Here is a 14,375-nt window from a genome sequence, read left to right on the forward strand (position 1 = left end):
ATTCTCCAATTTTGCATTTCCTTCCCAGTTCCATACAACCCCATACATAAAAAATGAAGAAAAAATCTGTGGCAGATAAATATATAATTGTTTGTTCAAGTGTGTTTTGCACAGTATGAGACCTTGCGATTGCTGCACCAAGTAGAATGCACTGCAGGCAGTCTCTTGAGGGAAGGTTTCATTTTATGCCCCCTGCCGTGAAATATTCAGTCCGGCCTGAAATAATATGGGACTCGTTTCAAGGCTTAGCACTTTTCAAATATGCTGGCAATAATGGACAGGGCATCAAATGAAGCACAGCCTCTCCAAGCTCGGGGAGCAGAGGTTTTGAATCCACAGCCAGGGTTTCACATAACACCACAGACAGTTGAAGTGCTGTCTACATATAGTGTAGTGATTAGTTATTGGTGTGATGAGCCTGTGAATGTTTGCCAACATGGTTTCAGTCATACTGTCCAAGGTCCATTTGGTTTGAGGATATTTCATACAAATTCATATACTAACATTATTTAAAAAAATAAATAAAACTGATATTTCCATATTTCTCTGCTTTGCATATCATCAGGCAATCTGAATTTCATACAGTCTTTAAAAGGAAAAGAGAGGGAAATCAAGGGTGCACCATAAATGCAAAGAGATGGAGTGCCGAAGAATGTTAGAGGGGGCTTTGGTGAAAGGATTCAAGGATTTAACAATCCCACATCCTCTCAGCCTGTCCTTCATCTCTAATAATCAAGCTTGGCCACAGAATATCCCTCTGGATGGGAAAAAAACATGTTGCCTGTCCGCCTCTCACTCATCTTTAGACTGCCAGTCTTGGGTCTTCCTCTTGAAGTCTTCTGTCACATTTATGGCTTCAAACACTAAGCACAGCCTTTTTTAACTGACTGCCATGTCTTTAAAGCTAGATATCTTTTTTGTACTACATTAGCATGAGATGAAGGGCAGAGCGTCTGATGCAAAGGAAGCCCTGAGAAGGCTGGACCACAGACAGTATGAACTTGTTTGTTGCTGTACACCAAAGGCCACGGAAACAAGCTAACCGTTTTCAGCTTAGCTGAAGTATAATGTATAAGTCCATAGTATTCCTGCATATTCAAGTTGCACTCTTAGGAAAAAACCAGTGCTTTTATTTAATGTATAGGTTCAAAGACTAAAGTCACATTTTAATTAATTTTCCAGAAATGTTGCATGCATGCAGGTGCAATTCTCCAAGTCCACACACAATACAGACCATGGAGCAACGTTTAGGAAAAGCTACAGTGTCATCTCAGCATGCAAAGTTATTTATAATTGATTAATATAATAACGTATGTATCTATCCAAAATGTCTCAAGAAAAATTATAGCTTTTTTATAAATTATATGTTTTCCGATAATTATATGCCTTATACAATTTAAAACCAAAGCTAAATAAATAAATGAATATATTTTTTCAAAAGTTTAGCATTTGGAAACTTGATAAAAGTTTGTGTGTATGTGCATGCCCGGATGATCAGTGACTGAAAGCTCCAGCGGAAGGAGCTCCTGTAGAGCCGGAGCGGCCACTGAGCGGCGCCGCAGCCCGCGACATGCTCACAGAGCCGGCTGTGCTTCCTCCTGCAACACGCTGCAGGCCAATCCGCTCACTCACTCCGGGTTGGGTTACGATGACAAGGGCCCTGTCTGAACCACGACTTTTAGAAAGATAATATTACAGGTAGGTGCAAACCACGGACCGTGTCACTATCGATAGACAAATTAAGCATTGAAAAACAAGACCGTGACCCAGAAATTCTCGCTTTAATCGGGTCACCGTGCTCGTTTTCAGCACTGAGTGATAATGGCACCTCTCACTGTCCTTAGCATTTGAAGTCCCCTTACCGCAACCTGTAGCTTTTGGGGCAGTGAACATTGTCCAGCTGGACGCCTTGTTTTCCCCCCTATTGGAGCCTTTGTATGTTTCCAGCCATGTACACCTGCCCGCTGATAGCTTTCAACGTTTTTTTTTAAGCTAGTTGAAGGTCAATTCTCCCCTCTAATGAGACGCTGTGAGCATTTGGATCAGCAGAGCTATAACCCAGCATGTAGATAAATGTGTAGGCTACAGACTCAATTCACTTGTAACTCTAATCTAAGTTAAATGAAAGTGTTGAATCAATTTAAAACTAGAAAGGACACATTTTCTGCAAATTGAATCACTTTATTTTGTTTATTGGTTGGTGTTTTACTTATCAGTCTCACTATACAGTATGTTGGTTTCAGCCTACGTAAGTTGCCGAATTGACAACATTAACACATAATTTTAACCCATTTGTTAACTCTGCAATATGCTGGAGGACTGTAATGATTTGATTCAAGTGAAAAGCTGCAGTAAAAGGAGGGTAAATGTCTTTATGTTGCACATGAGGGAAATAGCATAGAAAGTACACGTTAGCTTTTGGGGTGTTGAAAGAACTGCTACGATGCAAGCAGAAATGCCTCTGAAATAGGCCGAATAGAGAGTCTTTTGCTCCTACAGCGTTTTGTTCAGGGTTCAACTGAGAAAGCCCAATGCAAAGTGGGCCTACAGCCAACTGGGATGGATTCTAGGGTGGAACCTAAACAGATGGGAAATAGTATAAAGGTGAATACAAGGTCAATCTGAGCTTCAGTGATAAAGCTGTGGGCACTGCTCATAGCAGTGTTTTAAAAGTTGACTTAAGAAAACAGATTGTGTGGTCAGAATAAACTCTTAAGACCATATTGGGCCTTTTTTTGCCAAGACTTCTTTTGTTTAGATTGCCACAGGCGGAAACAGCAGACACCAAATGGTCAAAAAAATGTTACCATTATGTTTGTCTGGAAATCAGCAGAATGGGGGAGTTGATTTCCAGCAGGTGGGTTTTCCTTTGTCCCCTTTTTTTGTTGTTCTAACCCAGATTTTCATGTTTAACTGGCCCGCTGCTGATCCATCTCCCAGTACACAAGTGAGACGGAGGAGGTTAAAGCACTCTGAACACATGGGACTATATTGCAGGTAATTAATATGTCAGCTCAATGATGAACTTTGTCAATACATCTATCACCACACTTACTTGTAACTGGAGTAGCTCGTGGGATGCTGCAGAGAGCGCAGACTGAGAGTACATTTGTCCATTAGTAAACACTTCATAGTGTGTGTTGTGATTGGGGAGGTAGCGGGGCTCCTCTCTGTCCAGTTGCAGTCATTTTCTCCCGTCACCTCCTCATCGCTGTAAAAACACTTGCTGTGGTTTGGTAGATTAACAGAGAGCCCCCTAATGGAGTAATTACACCGAGCCAAACATCTATTTTTCACCTGTGCTCTGCCATTATTCTCTGTCCCCTATCCACTCCATTGGAAGTCACTTACTCTCCTTACAATGAGTTATCATTGACTGCCATTTAGACGTTCTGGAGCAATTTGTCTTACTGAGGCCATGCGCTGGCCTCATTGCAAAGAACAATCATTCTCCCTCCAATATATAAAACATTCATGGGGAAAAGGAAGAGAAAATGCCCCACAAACAGATAGTAGAGAGTGGCTAATAGATACTATAAAGGTGACAGACAAGGAACATAATGTAGGAGATTACTCGAGTAGGAACGAGCCTGCACAACCAGTACAAAAGCTTCAGGGACTGCAGTGCTGGAAAAATAAATCCTTCACCAGACAAATGTGTTAAATGGGTAGTATGTCAGCTATGGTGGTGGTAATTGCTGTTGTTGCAAACAAACTAAATTCTCAATTTAAATTCAGATTCTGGATTTTGCCATTGTAATGTACTATTCATTTTCTTCGTTGTATTGCCACATTAGGTAAAGGTTTAGCCATTCTATTCTAATATTAAGGTCCATTTTTTTCCGCCTCTTTTGGTTGGGTCTTCTTTCACCGTTGGCTGGTTATTGATTGACTCGTCATGATTATCCAACCCTGTTTTCTCATGCTTTAGAAAATGTGTTCCTATACAGTACTGTATGTAAAGAGGAGACCCTTTTCATCTCTCCATGGTCTGTAGGTCACGGTCATTGTACCCGGTCAGTCTGAATTTGCACAAAACCAATAGCAATACTATAGAGAATATTACATGAAGTTAAACTTTCAAGGAATATAATCGATGTACAAGGCTAGCTTTTCCCCTTTTTCGAGTGCAGAAATTGTTATTTTTGTTGCATTTATAACCTTTAAAGAATGTAGTTGTAGCTGCTGGTAAATAATTAAACTATGAATCTGTTTAACACACTGTTCTTTGAAGACAAGCATTGGTTTTCGACACTGGCTTGACTGCTGTAGACCATCCAGCAAACACCCCATTCAGTTTCCCCAGACAGGGTTAATCACGTTCGTAACTGAGTGTTTTGTTAGATTACTCTCTCTCACTGCTTAACACAATGACAAACAACCATTATTCTTTTTCTCTGCACTGATAATCGGGACAACTTAAACATTTCTTACTAGCACAAGTGAAACCATTAATCGTCAGTGATACTGCTGATAAGTGGTGACTTTCGAGTAATGGCCCTGTCACCTTAAAAAAAAGAGAGAACATTTGAACAATTAAAACAAGATGCCCATTATATTTTACGTGTCCCATCTCTTTGTGTCATCAGAAGAGATCCGTCAGTGGTAATAGGCAAAACAATGACATGGCTTTTTGTTAATAATAGATCCTGGGGAAAATGTCCTCCATACACAGAGGATCACTTTAAATACTATTGATTGTAGAATGCACATTTTATTAATGCTTATAAACATTACATGGAAGTTCACTTTACCTAGAATTGCAAGTGACAGTCAAATAATCACGTTACATTTTATAAATCTGTTACTATTTTGATATTTCTTATCCAAAATGATTGTTTCATATTACATTTTGGCCCTATGTTCTTCTGATGAGTATAATTGTCTACAGCTGAAGATGCTTCATGTCTCTAAAGTCAATGAGGCAGTAAACATGAACAGCTAGAGAAGGCATTAAAGGTGAGTGTTTAATTAAATAAAAACCACAGCTGAAAGGCTTAACATAGTAGCGTTACAGGGACATACCAAGCAGTAGCACACTAATCCTATATATGTTTATATATAGGGCCATAGATTGATTTTTAATCAGTCTGTGATGTTATTATCTTTCAGAAAATAATGACACACTTATGGAATTACATTGATGCACTTTTCTTTGTCTTTAAAGTACAGTTGTTATATATATACTGTTCTTTTATGTCCTCTAGTTGTATCTGCAGGCAGTCTAACTTTACTGTGGTGTGTGTTGTTGCTGTAAAACACCAGTAACACTGCAATACTTTACATAGGCTAATTGGTAATTCACTCAATTAGATCGTATTCACCATCATGTGTTGCAATTGTCATTATGGCTGTCCCCAGCACTAATCAGCTGTTGATGTAGCTTCATAGAGGTGTTATGCTATAACTGACAGGAAGTTGATAAACACCCATAATTGGGTTTTTGATTGATTATGATTTTAAATTATTTTTCATTTAATCTAGATATATATATACTCTGTCACATTGTTAGCCTTATCGTCATCGGTAACAATTTGAAGACTGAGTTGGAGTAAAAAAGGAAAACATGCCTACTTAATTTCTCAAGTTCGGAAATCTGTTACTGTAGAAACATTTGTATCCTTGTTTGTTTCACCAAACACACCAACTAATACAGGACACTCGCTGAGAATCAAAATGTAACTAATTAGCCAGTTGAATAATTCTAGTTAGTACATAACATCCTTTTAAAACAGATTGTGGAGAAAAACTCTTTCAATACACTATTTTGACTAGATAATATGTCATTAGTTTTGAATTGAAATCAGAATGGGGGTTACTGCTGTGTATTTCTTGTAAAGAATACACTTTGCTGATCATACAGTTGACTTTGATACAAACAATAACTATTATGTTGTATGCTAAGTTTAGTGTTGGCCCCTGTCCCTGCTGAGGGCCATCTGTTTCAAGAACTACCTTCAATTGTTCTAGATGTTGATCAAACCTTGAGTATTATTATACAATTTGGTTTTTATACTTGTTAGAATCCTGCTATACTATTATTGTATCTGTTAGTGTCTCATAACTTACTATTCTTTGGCTGCGACACAGTCCCAGGCACTTGATGCTCAGTATTTCTATGGCAGTAGCTCTGTTTTGATCAAAGGGGTTCAGGGGCCTAAGTTTCAAATCCCCCAAAGCCCATTTTGGCGACTCTTTGTTTAGCCCATTGGCATTCTGACCCCATGCTTCTCAGACTTTGAACTGAAAGCTTGGAAAATCCGTATCGCTTCTTTAAACACATTATCAGTGGGCTAGGTTTTAAGAATATCACTAATCATCTTAAGGTTTTAGTGCAGTGTGGCAGTATCGTTCGAGCCTCGGGCCCCTTTTACTGGCATGGCCACCGTTAGACATTTTCTGTGAAATACATGATAACTTAATGGCAGCAAGTGTTCTGTAAGTTTATACATTTCATATTAGAGCAGCATAAATCTACACTGCTGGAATAATTCACTGTTAAAGGGAAATTGTTTTAATTTTTACAACATACCTTTGGATTGGATTTTGGTGGGCTCAGTTTTGTTTAAAATATGGCACTTGAATGAAGTTTGATGTTTCTAATAACAGTTCATGTGAGGCATGTCTGTTTGTAGCATCTTAAAACAGACTGCCTAGTATGTATTTTTAACTCAGTTCACTTCATTATCTTTAAGATTTGACTGACTTTGTTTAATCTTGCGAACACACATCCGAAGTTTAAATGGAGTTTTATTTAAACTGTTGATACTGAAGTTTAATAAGTAATTTGCATGCTACTCTTGATGCATTGGTCTGCATTGCATACATCTTGATAGACTAATGCAGCTCATGCACAATATACAAGGTCTATAAGTGGAAATATGAGGGGATCAGATCTCTGTGGAATACTGTATGCTTGATGCTAAGAGTCGCATAATCAGTTCTTGCAAACATTTTTTAACTATTAACTACATTTTTATTATGTAATTGGACATATGTTTTATTTTTCTATTGAATATCATGCTCTTTAGCAAAACTAAATAGCCGTAAATTGAATTGAAAACGTTTGCTAAGTTGTTAAAAGACAAACCAATCAGGTATGTTTCTGAACACATTGAGCACTACCTGCATGAACATCGTCCATATGTCAGGAGCATCTGCTTCCTTCCTGCAGTGCAACTTGTACGAGTTGATGATGATGATGCTGATAAACATTTAGCATTCCAGGCTAGTTAAGATAAAAATATCTTGTGACAACATAGGACCATCTCTTTGTGCTGGTCTTAAGAATGTGTGTGTCTGTGTGTGCACAGATTATTGCATGCACGTCTGTTTGTCCCCCTTAGCTCCTCTCACACCTCCTCAATCTCATCAGCCCCCGTGCTTTAGAGTTGGCACCTTGAATCACATTGTCTTCATCTGGAAATATTTCAGCTGCATTTCTGCCACTCTAAAGGGAGATAAAGATAAAGGAGAAGAAGGTAAAAACACACCCTGTTGTGTGAATTCTAGAGAAGGCCTTGAACCCTGCCATTCATCCCTTTCACTTCATCAGCTGAGTCTAATTGCCAGAGAGGACAGGATACCCAGGGCCCAATTGTTCCTTATCCTCTTTGGAGCCTCTGAGGCATGAAAAGCGAAAGGCCTGCTTTTGATCTTTTTTTTTGTGAGTTTTTTTTTCTGTCATGCCCTACTATCCTTTCCCTTAGAGTGAGACTATCCTTTCACACTGTGCCCCCTTTTTCAACCACGCAAAAATAATTATCAAGCTCTGCTTCATCAAATAATGGTAGATATTGGAGGTCATGATGGGGAGGGCCAGAGGTCTGCCGGGGTGGCCTTAGGATGCGGTAGAGCTCCCAACTCATCTTAAAGGCATGCTCCTTAGCTGTAGCTACCTTTATATACCTTGACCCCGGTTTTCGTTTGTCTGTCCTAATGAGACCCTCTCACGCAGCCGATGCAATAGAGGTCTTGCAATGGCAGGGTTGGGAGGCCAAAGTACAATGAGACAGGGCTGTGCTCAGACAAGGGGCGCATCTGTGCTATCTTGGAAAAGAGCTCATGCGTCTCAACGCCCCATAGGCGCTAAGAGCGGATCTATTGACACCTACTTGTCCTTTGCGGTCATCACCCCTCTGTGAAGAAGCAGGCACACCCAAGTTCTTGTTAGAAGTAATTCTTGGCAGAGTATTTAGCGAGGCAAAGTGCTTAACTCGGTTTGGGTGGCCATGCGGTGTAAGGATAAAGAATGCAGCTTTGTATTAATGAAAAATTCCTTGGACCCAAAGACATGACAAGGGATGTCAAATACCAATTTGTCTAAAGCAAACAGTCCTCATAGATAAAGAAAGAAGGGCACCGTTGTCTCTCTTAATGCTCAATTCCACACTTTTTTTTGGTTTAAAAGCATGCTTTATGTTGTAGGTGATTACATTTTTTTTAGAAAGTGCTTGTTCAGAACTGTTTTTTAGCTATGTTTTCCTTAGTAACTGTATGGACTTTGCCATTAACCATGGCCAGAAATGTTTTAGAAATTGAAAGAATAAATGCAAGTTAAAACCCCTGCTGATTTTAAGAAAAAAGAAGAAAAAAAAGAAATCAATGTGTAAGGAACAATGAGACCAAAGATAGGCAACCTAGCCACCTATCTAACTTGACAAAAGGGACAGCAGGATATACAATAAGTAGAGCAAAATGACAAACAAAAACACAAGTAGGCAAACAAAAACCTTTAAGCAATCATGTTAAGCACGACTAACATCTGAGCACTGTGCGAGAACAAAGCAGGGCTCCTGTCAGAGCATCGATCCACTCCTGAAGGCACACACATCCATAGCTCTCTGATTGCTCCCTGCCTCTCGCGCCTCTCTCCCCCGCGCCTCTAACTCTCTCTGCTCCCGCTCCGTCTTGAGAATGTTCTTATCGATCTGGCCTACTTCGCTGGAGTTAACTCACTGATAAAACCTGACCAAAGGCTTCCAATGGCCTGACAGAGTTTGGAGAGCTGGTGAGAAGGCAAAGATAATAAGAATACAAAAGTAGTCGCTTAAATCTCAAAAATATTTTATCATAATATTGACTTGATGTTGAGTTTATTCACTGTTCAGACATATCATTTGTTATTAAAATTAGTACTTCTTTATTTAAAAAAAAAAATGTTTAACTATAAGAGAATTTTCTTTAGATAAGATGGTTTTCTAACAAATTATCCCCATCTGAAACATTTGAAATGACTGTGGGACTCGAACTTAAGTTACCATTTTAAAAAGTAATATTTTAGTCTGTAGTCAAAACCAAACACTAATGTGATGCACTATTTGGAAATATTGATCATATATATATACAAACTATTTTCCATTGTCTTTGGTTCACTCACTTGGTAATTCTACACATGGTTGTCGATTAGTAAGAAACGACCAACGTTTGAGTGGCATTTCCAGTAAAGTGTTGAGACCTTCTGGTGTATGCTTCTATTCTTTAGCTGACTCACTGAGATAGGGATTGTACTTTTCATTTTCACTGCCTTTTTCAGAAATAGCGCTTGAAATGTAAAATCAGGAGTACGATAACCAAATTGGAACGGTGCTGATGTATTCAGTAGCTTTAGTCATTTATTCATTCATATATATATATATATAATTGCAGTTGTCTGACATCATGTAATGCAAAATAAAGCTACTGAGCATTTGTCCAATGACTCAATTGCTTGAACTACTAGTTTGCATTTGAAATAGAAAGGATTTTCAATCATTTGTATTAATTGTAATCTGAAATCGGTGATCTATATACTATTGTCCTAACTAATACATACATACACAAAAAGAGTAACTAAAGTAATATTGTTCTTGTGCAGTTTATTGTAGATCCCAGACAATCGGTGTTTCTTAACCAAAAGTGACTCATGTTTTGTGTATCAGTGAGTGTAATTGTGTCTCCAGAGTGTGATTACATTGTATGTCAGTGTGTGTATATTTTTGCAAGTGTGTTGTGCTGTCATGTTTGTAACATTCCATGGGGGAGGGTCTGTTGATAAGTAAGCCATCTGTAGTGTTCTGCAGCACGACATGTTGTAAAGCGAGATTTGAAAGTGTGGAGAGACTTGACTTGACAAATCTTGGCACATAATGAGACAGAAGGGAGTAAAGGCAGAAGTCTGTCCAGAGATAAACAATTAGATTTGTCCCTGAGGTAAAGGCCAGGCAATGCAAGAACTCTCAGACTAACAAAATCAATATGGCTTCCAGTAAGAACACTCAGGGGGTAGAGTGATGAAGAGGTTATCATTCATTTCTCAGATTAGGACACACATACACAACAAGTACCAATGACGCTTTAAACATCAATTTAATCTCCAACATGAAAGCTGCTCGTCGGTGATGAAAACATGTAAAAGTATGCATCTGATATTCAGCTATCTGTCAAACATCCTCGGTCTAATGAGACATGACAACGTATATCAACAGGGACACTGAATTGAGATTGTCAAGCCAGTTCACTTCAGCAGCCAATTGTGAGAGGATCTTAAAGGAGACAGCATTTGGGAATGAAGCTTTCACACCCTCGGATAAAACCACAATGGAGCATGAGCCATATATGGAGTGGGCAGTCCCTTCGCGTTGCATCGCCTCTCAGGTCCTGCCCAGACTTGAACGTCTAATCTAACATCTCACCACTGTTCCCAGCAGGCCTCACAAGGGTAGCACTGCCAGGGCAAGGAGGGTTGGACTGTTGGGGGGCGATGGGAGGGCGAGGGCGCCGTCCTGCTCTCAGCTTGCACAAGCTTTAAAGAAGAAAACAAAAAGATAGGGCGAAGGGTTTTGGGGTGGAAGTGGGGGACGATCACAACTTGTGTGCAACTGCTGTTAGGCAGGGCAGCCTCCTTAGAGACGCATAGTCGCTGACCATAAAGGTGTGAGCCGGAGCCGAGGCCAGCCTGTCGCCTCATCTCCATGGAGACGGCAACGTGTCACCCCAGTGGGCTTGTCTCTGCTGTGGCCTGGAGCAGCAAGAGCACTTGGGGATGTGGCCCGGCCATCACCTGGGCTCCAGGGGACCAGGAGCCACTGCTCTGATGACCTTCAACAACCTGCCAGTCTGTCATCTCGGTTTGGGGAATAACAAGAAATAAATCAGCTGGGGATTTGAGTAGAGACATTTTTTACTGGGCCATTGTATCTTTGGAGGAGGCTCTTTGTTCCAGTTGGAATGAACTATAGAGAAGGAAGTTCTTTCACAACATTAACCCACTTGATTTAAAAAAGTTCTACTTTGCGAATAGTACCATTTAATTTCAAGACATAGATACAAAGTCTATACTGTACATTGGTATTTGGTTATTCTCCTGCTAGTAATTCTATAAATATATATATATGACCAAACAGGAAAAGGTAACATGTTAATTGGATTAGAATATTATCATATCGATTTGTCAAACTCAGTCTTTCCTTCAGCAAGTAACAACACAATGAAATCACTACTGGACTGAAATCACCACTTGAGTCTGCAACATTTTGGTAAAGAAATGTGTCGAGTCAAAGCTGTTGCTTTGGTTGTGATGACAGTCAATACATTTCAAATGTGCATAATCAATTGTGTTGGTGCTTCAGTTTATTATTTAATTATCAATTAATCTGTTGTGTATTTTTCTGGATTTGTAGAAAATATAGTAGAAAATACTTCCCAATCACAATTTCCTAAAGCACAGGTTCATTTGTTTTAGCTCTTGTGGTCGCTATCAGTTCAAAAGTCTAACGACTACAAGTTGCTTTGGGTAGTGTACAGAAAAGTGTTATGTTTCCCATTATTTTTGATATGTGCATTGATATGCGTAGTTTGTCTGTTTCTACTTAGGCAACACTTTTTTTTAGGTCTCACCAACACAAACATCAGTAAAGAAAAATAAAGAAGCTTACTTTTTTCTTTCTTTTAGGGCTGTGGACACTGCAGTAGCAACAAACCTAAAACAAATATTTGCATAATCAGAAACATCAGATACATTCCTGTATAATTGCTATTGTTGGTATCGGTGTGATACATTTTTGCCAAATCGGATCTAAAATCTTCATTCGAGTGTAAAGCTGCGCTATCCCAACCATTCCCTGGAGACACTTGTGTTGCATTATCTGACAAACCAATACATGGGACTCTGTGGAAAAAATCTGTGCTTTCTTCCTTTCAGCCAAAAAGAAAGAGGATTTTGAATGGAGTGGTGATTCTTTATGCAGAGCTGAGACGCGACACCTTCGGTGAGAGATGGCGAGCCCTAATAATACAGAGCTGTACAATGGTTCTGACAGGCGAGCAATAAAGCAATCAGGGTCCCAGGCATTCCAAATCTCTTTACCGCCCACCCTCTAACAGACTGAGAGATGGGCGGCTGACCTGTGGGCTGTCAATCATGGGGGATACCTGCTGGAGCCTGATCAGGGAGAGCTGAGGGCACCAGTCCATCAGATCTGTTTTCACACTCCAGACACTAACATTGCAAGCATAACCACAGACACAAAAAGCCCCACCGCTTCGCTCTTAATTAGGAGATGTGGGTGCATTGTTTGGGGGGGTCTGGACTTGTTTGGTTTAAATGGGTATGGGAGTGTCTTAGATATAGGGGGATAGTAAGTGGAATCCCAGTGAGACAGAGAATAACCTTTTCCCTTGATTTAGGAATCAGGCATTGATCTGTCACGCTGTTTTGTACAAGCAAGAGCTCTTTCAGCATTGCTTCCCTGTGTGTGTATGTGCGATACGTGTGTGGAGGTCTGAGAGAGGGGGGTGGGTAGCAGAGGCTTGTTCATTAGCTGTCTGTAGCCCATTCCAGCAAATAGATCACCATAATACTGTGGTTAGTTAATGGCTTTCTGGTGTTTTCTCTAGAGTCTTCCTGTCTGAGGGCTGACTGCTAAAACTCCTCCACTGTTTTCTCCTCCTTTTTCCAAGTGGGGAGTCTTGTGTTCTGCTGCCTAACTCAGACAATTGGCTTCAGCCAGCGGCCAAGTCTGTGAGCAGTCTGGCCGCTTGGACTCACATTAGAGAACTAAAAGCAACATTACAAAAACATGCCGATCTGACATTCTGCCTCATATAGTGACTGGAATCATACTGGTTCTCCTCAAATAAAACACTCCATGTGTGACAGGGAAGGCACCCACAATAGGGAATTGTGTTGTTGTGTACCTATAAGGGTCTAAGTATAAAAATGTGTCATACATGGCTATATACATTAAATGGTCTTGACTTGACGCTGTCTTTGCATTTGGCCTCTTTTGCAATGAAGATCCAGTTTCCACCATTATTCAGAACTAGAGGTTGGCTGTTTGAGTCCCCGTATGGAGTATGGACTGCTCGCTGTAGAGGTGCCAGTTCACCTACTGGGCATGAACAGGGTGCCCTTGAGCAAAGTGATGTATGATGGCTGACCTTGTCCTATGATCCCTGTAAAATGCATGTCTGTGGTTTGAATTGTTCTGTGAAAATAAAACATATTATCTACGGTATATCATTAGTATATAAAATAAACGTTTCTGAGAATATCAGATGGCGATATAACATAAATACAATCTCATGTAGGTCCTGAATTGGAACCATTATCATGTTCCTTTAGGAAGTTTGTTGTTTGTTATGTCTATATTGCACTTAAAATGTGTATTCAGCCGTAGGCCATAGGCATAATTGCTTGTGCTATTACAGCAAATTATTCCTAATGCATCGCTTGCTAATTGTGACTCTTTTTTTCTTGACATTTCGTAATGCCGTTTTGAGGTTTACAGGAAGCAAACAAGTGTAAATCTGATCACTCAGTTGCTGTCATGTGACACATTTCATTTTGATCAATGTAGTTACTAATTGAGGGTTTAAACATCAACCTAGGCTTGTTGTTACTAGGTTTGGGAGCTATGTTTTATAATGATTACATCTGATTGCATTATGACATTTTTCAGTTATTTTCAATTTGGGAGATTGAGTATACGATTGCTAGGCAACTGACCAAAAAAAGGTTGTCTCTTTTTTATGAAAAAGGTGATTTTCTTGGTAAAATCTGTATATATTTGGTTGAGAATTGTTCATCATCATAACTTAAACTACATTTTCAGTATTAGTTAAATGTATAGAATGTTCTACACCACAAGAGTAGGCATTTGTATGTCCTTATTAAAACCTTTTTTAATGCATTTTCAGATATTCCATTGGGTTAGTTTTTAAGGGCAGCAACTTTATAATTTCTTTATATTAATAAGCCATAAACCATTGCATGCTGTGTGAAAGGCTTATTCTCTGAGGAACTACTTTGGAAGTTGTTGACGTTATTTGGTTTGAGACCATCTTCAGAAGAGCATCTGTATGTGTTCAGTTACTGTATGCCGTGGTGTGGTGTG

The 14,375-nt window shown here is 39.5% G+C and overlaps 1 long non-coding RNA gene across 1 annotated transcript in view; it reads left to right on the forward strand.

The window, feature by feature from the left end:
• Positions 1-1,547: 1,547 nt before the first annotated feature.
• Positions 1,548-14,375, forward strand: part of LOC117448719 (uncharacterized) — a 66,436-nt gene continuing 53,608 nt past the window's right edge. Inside the window, exon 1 of the long non-coding RNA XR_004552367.1 lies at positions 1,548-1,698. This is a non-coding gene — a long non-coding RNA (uncharacterized lncRNA). The remainder of the gene's footprint in view (positions 1,699-14,375) is intronic.

The sequence above is a fragment of the Pseudochaenichthys georgianus genome, chromosome 6 (genome assembly GCF_902827115.2).
Source record: "Pseudochaenichthys georgianus chromosome 6, fPseGeo1.2, whole genome shotgun sequence".
NCBI lineage: Eukaryota > Metazoa > Chordata > Actinopteri > Perciformes > Channichthyidae > Pseudochaenichthys > Pseudochaenichthys georgianus.